This window comes from Pan paniscus, chromosome 5 (genome assembly GCF_029289425.2).
Source record: "Pan paniscus chromosome 5, NHGRI_mPanPan1-v2.0_pri, whole genome shotgun sequence".
Lineage (NCBI taxonomy): Eukaryota > Metazoa > Chordata > Mammalia > Primates > Hominidae > Pan > Pan paniscus.
Window position 1 is genome coordinate 141383484 of NC_073254.2, and position 13089 is coordinate 141396572.

Consider the following 13089-nt stretch of genomic DNA (forward strand, 5'->3'; position numbering starts at 1 on the left):
GTTGCCCTTTGTCCATACTTCATTTATGGACTGTGCCTAACTCCATTCATTGCATGCATACCTTTGAACTGTGGAATCCCAGAACAAGAAGAGCCCTAGATCTCCTAGTCACCAGGAAGAGAATATCTTTACTTATCTTCTAAGGCCTCAGGTCTTCAGGAGATCTCAGATCTCTAGGATAGTGTTTTTCAATCAGTGTTAATTTTGCTCCCCTGGGGACATTTAGCAATGCCTGGAGATGTTTTTGATCGTCACAGCTGGGGCAGTAAGGAGGGTGCTACTGATGTCTGGTTGGGAAAGGCCAGGGATATTACTAAACACCTTACAATGCACAAAACAGCCCCCAACAACAAGGGATTATTTGGTCTAAAAAGCCAATAGTGCTGAAGTTGAGAAACCCAGCTCAGCCAGGCACCGCAGTTCACACCTGTAATCTCAGAACTTTGGGAGGCCAAGGTGGAAGTATTGCTTAAGCCCAGGAGTTCAAGACCAGCATGGGCAACATAGGGAAACCCTGTCTAAAAAAAAATTTTAAAGTAGCTGGGTGAGGTGGCACAGGCCTGTGGTGCTAGCTACTCAGGAGGCTGAGGTGGGAGGATCATCTGATCCCAGGATGTTGAGGCTGCAGTAAGCTGTCATCATGCCACTACACTTCAGCTTGGGCAACACAGTGAGATCCTGTCTCAAAAAACAAAAACAGAAAAAGGGAAACTTGGCTGTAGAATACTAAGCAAGTTAGGTTTTTTCACTTCAAGTCCCTACAAACTGGCACTTCCCCTCACTGGGATTGCAAACTCCTCTCTTCCAGATAACAAGAAGACATCTGCTTTCATTAACAAAGGGTTCACGAGGTTCATGCTCAATCTACTGTCAGCTGCCAAAGATCATGAAGTAACCAAGGAGTTCCTTAGCCTGGTCTTGCTGCTCCTCTCCACAGTCTGATCCCTCCCTCTATTGGTAAGCATTGCAAATGCAGCTTAAAGGACAGAATTCCCCAATCCCTACTATAAATATGTGGAGGGTAGCATGGGAATTGGAGTACTGTATTCAACAGGCTATCTTCTATCTCCTCAGCTTCCAAGAACAAAAATCTGTTGGAGACACAATAGAACTTTTTTTGTTTTTTGTTTTTTTTTGAGACAGAATCTCAATATTGTTGCCCAGGCTGCAGTGCAGTGGCACGATCTCGGCTCACTGCAACCTCTGCCTCCCAGGTTCAAGCGATTCTCCTGCCTCAGCCTTCCGAGTAGCTGGGATTACGGGTGTGTGCCACCACGCCCGGCTAATTTTTGTATTTTTAGTAGAGACAGGGATTTGCCTTGTTGGCCACACTTGTCTTGAACTCCTGACCTCAGGTGATCCACCCACCTTGGCCTCCCAAAGTGCTAGGATTACAGGCGTGAGCCACTGCGCCCGGCCTACACAATAAAACTTTTAAGAAAATACATGAGTTCAGCTTGAAGGAAATTTTATTTCTTCAGGTACAGTATAAAATCATGCATTTTTCATAAAGACAGAATGAAAACCTATTATTATCAAGTATAACTTGTCTGCGTAATTTCAGAATTTTAGAAGCCATATTGGGAGCTCAAAGCATAAATTCAAGTACATTTATTAGCTGTGGAATCTTGGGCAAGTAATTCTGGAAGCATTAGTTCCTTCATTTGTTATATATATATATATTCAGCTGTATAACTGTAACTACCCTATATGGTTTAGTGAGACGCTAAGTAAACTATTGTGCATGAATCATTAAGAACAGTGTTTGGAATTCAATAAATGGCAGATATAATGAGTATGAAGTTATCAGGACACACTAAGCTCTGGTCCTATAGATAGGTAGCATCTGTCACCCTCTTGCTTTGCATTAGGTGGGGAAAAGAAGCAGCCGCATTGCCTCTCCTCTGATCTGCTCAAAAACTACCCTAAGCCACTGAAGCACAAAACTGGCTGTGTCTGTACTAAAAAAAAAAAAAAGTCTTTAGTGGTTACTATTGACAACCCCATCAGAGGTCAGATTAGTGGCCTACACCACTTTATAGTTCTGACTGCTAACTGGGAGATTGAATGGATTGACTAGCTCCTAGTTTCAAGTCTGGGAAGAACCCATTACATACATCAATGACCTGGTAGGAATCATTGATGGTAGGAGTCATTCCTGGTAGGAATCCCCCACCAACTCTGGATGGGCTTGACTTCATGACTGTATTCAACACAATCTACCTGTCACGGGATGAGGCCCAGGCACTTGTCTAATTCAGAACCCACTGTAACACAGAAAGAGAAAGGTGGGGAACAGAGACAAATCTTTGTTTTTAGATGCAAATGTACTTGATAAAACTGTAGAAAAAAGCAAAGAAATAATTATCATAAAAACAGACTGTAGTTATTATAAGGGGAAAAGAGAGTACATTTTGGGGCCAGGAGTGGTGGCTCATGCCTCTAATCCCAGCACTTTGGGAGGCCGAGGTGGGCGGATCACTTGAGGTCAGGAGTTTGAGACCAGCCTGGACAACATAGTGAAACCCCATCTCTACTAAAAATTAAAAATGAGCTAGGCATGGTGGTGCATGCCTGTAATCCCAGCTACTCAGGAGGCTGAGGCAGGAGAATTGCTTGAACCTGGGAGGCAGAGGTTGCAGTGAGCCAAGATTGCACCACTGCACTCCAGCCTGGGCAACAGAGCGAGACTCCATCTTAAAAAAAAAAAAAAAAGAAAGCAAGCACATCATGGGCTCTGGGGTGGTCATAATATTCTCTTGATATAGGGGTTTATATTTAACTATTTGTTCAACTGTACTGATATGTTACATATTCTTTTTTGTATGTATATTTCACAATTGAGTTGAAAATATACCACATCACTAATACTCTTCATTACACAAAGGATTATATTATTCTAAGGAAAAGCTGGGGTATCAATAACTCAGTCTCTCAAAAGAATTAGACCTCAAATATGAGAAAGTTTCAAGTGATATTTTAACCTATGTATTCTGCTTATATTTTTCTTTTTGTACATGCCCAGGACTGATATATAATAAAAATTAGTATTTAAATCCATAAAAATTATTTCATTTATTTACTTATTTTTTTCTTTTTAGTGACAGAGACTTGTTCCATTGCCCAGATTGGAGTGCATTGGCATGATCATAGGTCACTGCAGCCTCAAATTCCTAGGCTCAAGTGATCCTCCAGCCTCAGCATCCTGAGTAGCTGAGATTACAGGAGTGTGCCACCATGTCCAGTTAATTTTTTTTTTTTTGATAATGCTATTTTGCCCTCGGCCTCCCAAGTGGTGGGGTTACAGAGAGGCATGAGCTACTGTGTTTGGCCAAATTTCAGTAAATATATATTAAAAATTCTAGGTCATAATAAAAAGGAAAGAAAGTTTCTTATGCGTGTTGGTGTTGGCTCTCTTAACCATCACCCTAATACTGATCCAGTTAGTCTTATATAGCCAAGATCACTGCCTCCAGTTGGCCTTAAGGGTCATTCTACATTCTCTCCTAATAGAATCTTGACTAGAAAACCTCTGCTATCCTTCTTTTTTTGTGGGAGTTGGCCACAGTAATCTCTGAGGCTTGGAGGCACTACTTCCTCTCATGAAGCTGAAGTTTCAGGGAATAGCAGCTACAAATACCCTTTGACCAGAAATTCCACCTCAACCAGCAGATGCAATAAAAATCATTCATAAGTGAATGTGTAGAAAATTAATTAACTCTGAATATATTTAGTATATAAGTATTATATTTGACATTCATAATATATTTAAAAATTAATTGTAGGATACATTTCTGAAATCTTGCAGAAAAACCACTCTTGTAAATGATTTTTATGATTGCAATAGAATGCTATCATGAGCGTAACCTCTTCACACACAGTGACGTTGACAGAATTGCTGACATTCATTTAGCTCTTCATTTACTTAAAAAGAATAATTAACATATTCTAATCACTGCAAAAACCTGTTCACTGACCCAAGATAATTTAAAAGCTTTCTTACCTTCCTAATTTTAGCAAATTCTTTTAGGGGTTATTTTTTAATCCCTCCAACAATTCATAGGTAGTTGGATGAATGAACAAATGAATCACTCTGTCAATCAACAGATTTTATTTATGGCTCCTATAGAAGAACAATACCCTCATGGAGCAAATCAAACTGACAACTGACTACTTAAGAGACATTAAATGAGATAGCGTACCCGAAAGCACCTTAAAATGATGTTTGCAATGTCATAATAATTTAAGTAAAGTTATTAGAATTTCTATTTAAATGCAGGGCACCTCTCAGTTTCTTATTGTAACATATGTAAAGTATGGAAATTATAAAGAAATAATATTCAGAAGAAAAATTCTTGCCATTAAATAACACTCAAAAAAAAAACCTGTTTTATGAATAAGTAAAGTCCAACAGTTCTTAGAACTAATTATTATTTTAACAGATTTTCCTAGGTTTGTTTTCTGCATGTTTTTACATAGGTGAGCTCTTACTGTATATATGACATTCTGCCTTTATGACTTTATATCATAAAGTATACTTTCCTCATAAGCACTAAAAGGTATTTAAAATATAATTTTATGGCTCCCTAATACATTTTGTACTTCTTAATTTACAATTTGCCTATTGTCAAATAATAGTATTATTCAAGGTTTTGGGGTTTTGTTTTTTTTTTTTAAGTATTGTAACTGTACCAGGACAAGCTGCAGACAAAACCCCTCAGACACCGAGTTAAAGAAGGAAGAGCTTTATTTGGCCAGGAGCTTCGGCAAGACCCACGTCTCCAACAACCGAGCTCCCCGAGTGAGCAATTCCTGTCCCTTTCAAGGGCTCACAACTCTAAGGGGGTCCGTGTGAGAGGATCGTGATCGATTGAGCAAGCAGGAGCTACGTGACTGAGGGCTGAATGCACCCGTAATTAGAACGGAACAGAACAGGACAGGCATTTTCACAGTGCTTTTCTATACAGTGTCTGTAATCTATAGATAACATAACTGATTAGGTCAGGGGTCGATCTTTAACTACCAGGCCCAGGGTGTGGCACCGGGCTATCTGCTTGTGGATTTCATTTCTGCCTTTTAGTTTTTACTTCTACTTTCTTTGGAGGCAGAAATTGGGCATAAGACAATATGAGGGGTGGTCTCCTCCCTTATAACCAAAGCTATATTAAACATTTGGATGTTAATCTTTGCATTTATTATTTCTTAACATTGATTTACAGGAGTGTTATTTAAGGATGAAATTGTGCAGTGAATATCTGTTGATTTTTCCTGACTCGCTTCCATTTCCCCTTCTTCTGGTGGTAACATCTTACTTTGGAGAATCACACTGTATCCCAAGGAGCTTGGATAAAGCTGACTCGGTCCCTGGCTTCAAGGCTTGTGCAGGACCTCAGCGTGGGCAGTCAGGGCATTCTACCCCCCTGGCTGCAGTGGCTGGTTCAGGACTGAATATGAGACCTAACTCAGGCAACGAGGCTCACTGTTGGGCTTTTCCAGGAAAAGCCATTCCCTTTCGTTAGGGTTGGCTATCTGATATCAGCCTGTGAAAGGAAAATAAACCTTGGGGCCCCGAAATCACTAAGCCAAGGGAAAAGTCAAGCTGGGAACTACAATCACGCAAACCTTCTTCCCATATTAATTCCTAAATAAGATAACTACAAAGGTAAAAGAGCTACATACCTCCGTCACAATTTGCCCAGAAGGAAATTTCTTGTGGCCTCAAAAATCTTTACCCTGAATCAGCTGTGTTGAATTTCACTCCCCACCCCAACCCCCCCCCATCCCCCACCGCATACCTTCACAGGTGCAGGACAGAAAGTCCTCCCTCTGCTCACCTGAGACAAATGCATATCTGATTGCCTCCTCTGCTCTATTGTTTATGTAAAAATACAGACTCACTGAGCCAGAATAAATTGTGTAGTCAGTAAAAGGCTCATCAAGGACTCAGAAGAATGCAACCTTTTGTCTCTTATCTACCTATGACCTGGAAGTCTCCCCCACCACCACCTTGGGAACATGATCCTCAGGACCTCCTTAACCTTGGCAAAATAAACTTTCTACATTGATTGAGACCTGTTATTTTGGGTTGACCAGCCCAGCTTTCCAGCAATCACTGAGAGAGCTTGCCTTGGTATGAAGCTAACACAGAGGAGAGATGGAAGCTAGAGATGAAAAGGGGCAGATTCCTAACAATATAATTTCAGTAACAGAATCTATCCTGATGTAATCCACAAGAAATAATTCCCTGTTTAGCCTAAGCTAGTATGGAGTGGAGGTTTCTATCATGTGCATCCTTCAGAGACTAGATTGATAAAAAGAGTGTATGCGGGTTTAAGACTAATGCTTGGCTGGGCACAGTGGCTCACGCCTGTAATCCCAGAACTTTGGGAGACCGAGGCAGGAAGATTGTTGGAGCCTAGGAGTTCAAGAACAGCCTGAGCAACACAGCAAGACCCTGTCTCAAAAACATACACACATACTTACATAAGACTGAGGCTTTATTACTAACACTTTCAAAAAATTGTCATTTATAAACATGGCTGCATTGAATAAGGGTATCATCACACCCTTATCAGTGTTATATATTGCTATTTTGAAATCTCTACTTATTTCTGTGAACCTATGGATTATAAAAAAGAAAAAAATTATACTAATTTTATAGAAAAATGTGATTTCACTTTAATCTGTATTTCTTAAATAACTAGTGGTAATAATGTTTTTAATGGGCTAGCCATTTTGATTTTGTTAATATATTTTGTTCATTATCTATTATTGTTATTAATGTTGTTTCATGAAACCTGAATTAGTTTTCTACTAGGTATTTTTTAGATTTTATTTTCCATATGTGTTACAAATATTTTTTAAATTTATTATTTGACTTCTCTGTAGGTAAGATCTATTTTTTCTCCCCTAGGGAAATTTCTTCAATTCACACTTGAGGAGGAGAGATCTGATAAGAAAAGGAAGTATGTTCAATCTATATTCTTATTCAACTTAGTAGAAAACATAAGTTTTAGTTTACAGAACAATAAGCATGACATCTTTGAATATTCTTAGTGGTATTTTTAACAAAAGAAACATTGATATTGTACATGTTCATGATAATCTAACCATTTCCCATGCCTCATATGCTTTCTAGAAGGAATTTATCAGAAGCAATAACGGAATTCTCAAAGGAAGACTGTTTAAATGATGAAAAGTCTATTAACACTATTTTTATTAAGTCTTTAAAATTATAGCAACAAGGATCATAAACCTTTATAAAAGTCAAAGACAGTGAGTGCCATCAGAATGAGAACTTAATTGAACCCTCTTAGCTCATTTTATCTAAGCTACTCATACGCAATGAGTTCTCCAAAAATACAATATTATCTAATATGTGTATGCCACACTACTCAAGAAGAGAGATGAACTATTTAATAGAAGTTATTATCATCTTTGTGGAAGTGGGTGAAATGGCTTTTCAGCAAACACTTTTGACTTTCTTTAGAAAAAGTAGCAGCTTCAATATTTGGCTATATATATTATATCTTTTGACAGGAGGATATAATCTTTTTTTTTTCTTTTTTTTTTTTGAGACAGAGTCTCACTCTGTCACCCAGGCTGGAGTGCAGTAGCACAATCTCGGTTCGCTGCAACCTCTGCCTCCCGGGTTGAAGCGATTCTCTGGCCTCAGCCTCCCAAGTAGCTGGGATTACAGGCGCCCGCCATCATGCCCAGCTAATTTTTGTATTTTTGGTAGAGACTGGGTTTCACCATGTTAGCCAGGCTGGTCTTGAACTCCTGACCTCAGGTATCTGCCCCCCTCAGCCTCCCAATGTGCTGGGATTGCAGGCGTGAGCCACCACACCAGCCACTGGGCTATCAGTCTTTTAAGGTCAGAGACCCCATAGTATCCAATCCTGTGTCCTGAGTTTAGTGCAGTACCTGGACCCTGGTGGGTAGCAACAATTACTTACCTAAATGAATGAATGAGGCCAGCTCTTTATTGGTTGTGTAGGGAAATATAGTATGTCTATTATACTGAATTATAGTTCTGTATCATTTTGGCATCAATATTAATAATGATTATAAAAATAATAAAATCTAACAAGTTAACTTTTGAGTTGTTATTATGTGACGAGCAATTTCCTTACAGCAAACCCAAGGTAAATAATGTTATGTCCTCCTTTTTACAGTTGAGAAAACTAAAGAAATTGAACAACTATGAAAAAAAACAAGGACCTTCCATAGGAGACCCCTTCCTCCTTTTTGGCTACTTATCCAAGCGACTTGTTCAAGGCCACATTGCAATTTTACAAGACAGCCAGGATTAGAACCCAGTTTTCCAGATTGTCATGTGAAAAGCTTCACTTTATAAACCCCCCGGAGCCCGAGCAGTGTGAAGAAGAAGAGACAAGAACGACACCCTGACTGACCAAAGCCTGCGCGCCGCTGCGTCCCGCGCCCAGCGCCTACATCCCGCCGCCGTCGACGCTGCCACCATGCCCAAGACAAAGGCTGAAGGGGATGCTAAAGGAGATAAAGCCAAGGTGAAGGACGAACCACAGAGAAGATCCGCAAGGTTGTATGCTAAACCCGCTCCTCAAAAGCCAAAGCCAAAGCCTAAAAAGGCCCCTGCAAAGAAGGAAGAAGAGGTACCCACAGAGAAAAAGGGGAAAAGCTGATTCTGGCAAGGAGGGGAATAACCTTCCAGAAAATGCAGATGCCAAAACAGACCAGGCACAGAAAGCCTAAGGTGCTGGAGAGGCCAAGTGAAGTGTGTGCATTTTTGATAACTGTGTACTTCTGGTGATTGTACCGTTTGAAATACTATTTTTTATCAAGTTTTATAAAAATGCAGAATTTTGTTTTACTTTTTTTTGTAAGCTATGTTGTTAGCACACAGAACACTTCATTGTTTTTGGGGGAAGGGGCACATGTCACTAATAGAATGTCTCCAGAGCTGGATTGATGGGGGAAAACACCTTTCCCTTCTAGTTTTGAGAGACTTCCTCTTGGCCCCCAGGAGGAGGGAGTCCCTGACTTTGACACACATGGCCAGCTTGGCACAAAAGCCTTGTGGTATGGAAAAACAAACTCATTTTTATGTCATCTCCCCTCTTTCCATCTCTCAGCATAGACTTAACTCCCTTAAGCCCAGATATCCACTGGGACCTGACCCTTAGTCATTGGTTACCAGCGTGTCAGGCAATCTGGACTCTCTTTTTTTTTTTTTTTTTTTTTTGAGATAGAGTCTCGCTCTGTTGCCCAGGCTGGAGTGCAGTGGCGCCATCTCGGCTCACTGCAAGCTCCGCCTCCCGGGTTCACGCTATTCTCCTGCCTCAGCCTCCCCAGTAAGCTGGGACTACAGGCGCCCACCACACCCGGCTAATTTTTTTTGTATTTTTAGTAGAGACGGGGTTTCACCATGGTCTCGATCTCCTGACTTCGTGATCCGCCCGCCTCGGCCTCCCAAAGTGCTGGGATTACAGGCGTGAGGCACTGTGCCCGGCCAATCTGGACTTTCCAGTGATGCCGCTGAGATGGCACCTGTCAAAAGAACAGTGGTTATCTTTCTAGATTGTGAGTCTTCAGAAAAATTCTATTTTCATTTCACTTCCTAAAAGTCAGGGTCGGCTTGTGAAAAGTTGTTAAACAACATGCTAAATGTGAAATGTCAACCCTCACCCTGTTCAGAGCATCAGATGAAGACTTCATTGTGTCTTTTATTGGCTTTCTGAGTTTTGATAGTCCATTGAAGATGGGAATTTGAAAGTTGTTGTATACTGTTAACAATCGTCTGCCCATGTCCTGCCTGAAATACCATGATTGTTTTTGCAAAGTATCTTTAATAAAGCTGTATACAGTTTGGCTTGGAAAAAAAATAAAATAAAACAAAAAATAAAAATAAAAAATTTTCCTCAATACCAGAGAAACTTTGGTGTGCTTCAGAATCACCTGCAGAGCTTTTAAAAAATACAGATCCCTGACTACTCCCATCGCACAACTCACATTCAGTGTATCTCTGGTGGATTCCAGTCATCTGCATTTAAAATAAATTCACCAATTAAATATCATATTCTGCCAACTTTTGGACCACTATTCCAGAGTAAATGGCCTATTAAAAAGTGAGAGGGGCCGGGCACGGTGGCTCACACCTGTAATCTCAGCACTTTGGGAGGCCTAGGCGGGTGGATCACGAGGTCAGGAGATCGAGACCATCTTGGCTAACATGGTGAAACCCCGTCTCAACTAAAAATACAAAAAATTAGCCAGGCATGGTGGCGGATGCCTGTAGTCCCAGCTACTCAGGAGGCTAAGGCAGGAGAATGGTGTGAACCCAGGAGGCGGAGCTTGCAGTGAGCCGAGGTTGCACCACCGCACTCCAGCCTGGGCGATAGAGCGAGACTCCGTCTCAAAAAAAAAAAAAAAAAAAAAAAAAGTGAGAGGGATTCCAATGACCCATTGCAAGTAAAAGGCTTTGTAAAAAAAATGTTTAGACCAAGATTTTAATAGTAACAATGTTTTTCATTGTGCAACAGGGGCTGCCGTCCCATCATCACGGTTTGTGCCAACCCATGGGAGGCTTGGCACGTATACACACGTAAAATTGTAAGCCTGAAGTCTTTAGTTTTTATCCCATTTGGTTTTTAGAGGAAATCAAGATTGAGAATAAGACCTCACACCTTGGAAACATAGAAAGTAAATTTATGGCCGGGCGCAGTGGCTCATGCCTGTAATCCCAGCACTTTGGTAGGCCGAGGCGGGCAGATGACAAGGTCGGGAGTCCGAGATCAGCCTGGCCAACAGGGTGAAATCCTGTCTCTACTAAAAATACAAAAATTAGCCAGGCATGGTGGCGCACACCTGTAGTCCCAGCTACTCAGGAGTCTGAGGCAGAAGAATCACTTGAACCCAGGGGGCAGAAGTTGCAGTGAGCCGAGATTGCGCCACTGTACTCCAGCCTGGGCGACAGAGCAAGACTCCGTCTCAAAAAAAAAAAAAAAAAAAAAAAGAGTAAATTTATGTACATGTTACATTAGAATGACACTTACTGTGGACATATTTTTCTTCTTAAATATATGACTGCTAACTTTCTGAAATGTTTATTATCAATCTTAAAGCTTTGGAAATTATCACAGTAAAACCAGCAACCACCTTTAAAAAGGTCAATTACACTCTTGAAAATTTCAGTAAATAGGAAGGTTAGATAACTTGAGAAAAGCAGGCATAGAGTGAAAAACCTGTTTTCTCTCCACTGGCATTGGTTTTCAAAATGATAGTCTATCAAATTGTGTGTTATCTGGGTAAAAATGTAACCTTTTAAAACAGGTTGCGTTGTGATATGATTTTGTGTTTGTGAACCTGAAAGAAAAGCTTTTCTAGATGATGAACCTAATTTACCACGTGGGAAATGATTTTAAAATAGGAAAAGAAATCCACTAAGAGGCCCTCTCTTTCTGTGAACATGAGCCTTAAGTTTCCTATAAGGGTAGGAGTCAGCAAACCTTCTCTGAAAGGGTCAGAGAGTGAATGCTGTAGGCTTGGAGACTATACAGTATTGACTGCGACTACTCAACTCTGCCGTTGTCGCACAAAAGTAGCCATAGAAAATACATAAAAAGGCCGGGCGCGGTGGCTCACGCCTGTAATCCCAGCACTTTGGGAGGCCGAGGCGGCAGATCACGAGGTCAGGAGATCGAGATCATCCTGGCTAACATGGTGAAACCCCATCTCTACTAAAACTACAAAAAATTAGCCGGGCGTGGTGGCGGGCGCCTGTAGTCCCAGATACTGGGAAGGCTGAGGCAGGAGAATGGCTTGAACCCGGGAGGCGGAGCTTGCAGTGAGCCGAGATGGCGCCACTGCACTCCAGCCTGGGTGAGAGAGCGAGACTCTGTCTCCAAAAAAAAAAAAAAAGAAAATACATAAAAAATGACCATGGCTGCGTTCCAATCACGGAATGGAATGGAATGGAATGGAATGGAATGGAGTAGAGTAGAGTAGAGTAGAGTAGAATAGAATAGAATAGAATAGAATAGAATAGAATAGAATAGAATAGAATAGAATAGAATAGAATAGAATAGAATAGAATAGAATAGAATAGAATAGAATTTACAGCAATAAGTATTGGGCGGAATTTGGCCTGCAAATTGTATTTTGCCAACTGTTGCTTTTCAGGCCTAAAACTATGACACTATGAAATACACTATTTGGGCTTCTAGAGGTAATAACTATAGGACATAATTATTTTAAATATTGTAAAGAAAATTAAATAACTTTGGTGTAAATGTTTATATTTCTCATACAAAACACATTCATTTCTTGATAAATTTAATACCAGTGTATACAACTTTTATAGAGTTAAGATCAGGCAGTAACTTTTTCTTTAATAATGCTTTTTTTCCTGTGTTGGGAGTATCACTTACTAAAAATATCCTAAAAGCATATTTACACACACATACACAGACCCATATCCACATATATACTTATAAGTGTCAACTAACTCGTAGTAATTAATCATGTAGTACATGTAATTAAGAGCCCGGCTTAGGAATCAAACAGGCCAGGGGTTATCTTTTAGTATGTGTCTCCCTCCCTATAATGTCTGTTTGCTCAGGATAGGTAATACTTATCTCATTGGATTATTATGAGAATTAAAGAAGACAGTACATTAACATTGTGAAAAAGAAACAAAGATTAAATATTCATGTAGCATGTATAGCAATCTTTCTTTCTAGTTGTCATTGGCAACTGCTTGTCATCATCTAATAATGTCAGGACTGTAGTGTGTCAAGTACTTCATAATACCACTTAGGTACAATTAGCAGACAACTGATCAATGCTTTTTTTGGTAAAAATAATTTTTATGACCAATTCTTGTCTTGAAAAAAATAACATGATCATTTTTAGGATGAAACAGGGTTCTCCTTTAAATGCTGTGTTTCTAAGACACTCTGTTAGCTCATGGTTGGCAATAGATTTTCTCTGCTGAAAACTAAACTAAAATTTAGCTTTTTTTTTTTTTCATTTTAAGACAACTTTCATGGAAAAGGGCAATATTTTAAAAATCTCATCAGAAGTCTCACTTCATTAGTGATGAAGTAA

General features: G+C 40.0%; 1 long non-coding RNA gene across 1 annotated transcript; it reads left to right on the forward strand.

Moving 5' to 3' along the window:
- Nucleotides 1-847: 847 nt before the first annotated feature.
- On the forward strand, nt 848-12260 carry LOC117980687 (uncharacterized). The gene is made up of 3 exons (XR_004672150.3): nt 848-957; nt 6914-6965; nt 8178-12260. It is a non-coding gene; the product is annotated as an uncharacterized LOC117980687 (long non-coding RNA).
- Nucleotides 12261-13089: the final 829 nt, after the last annotated feature.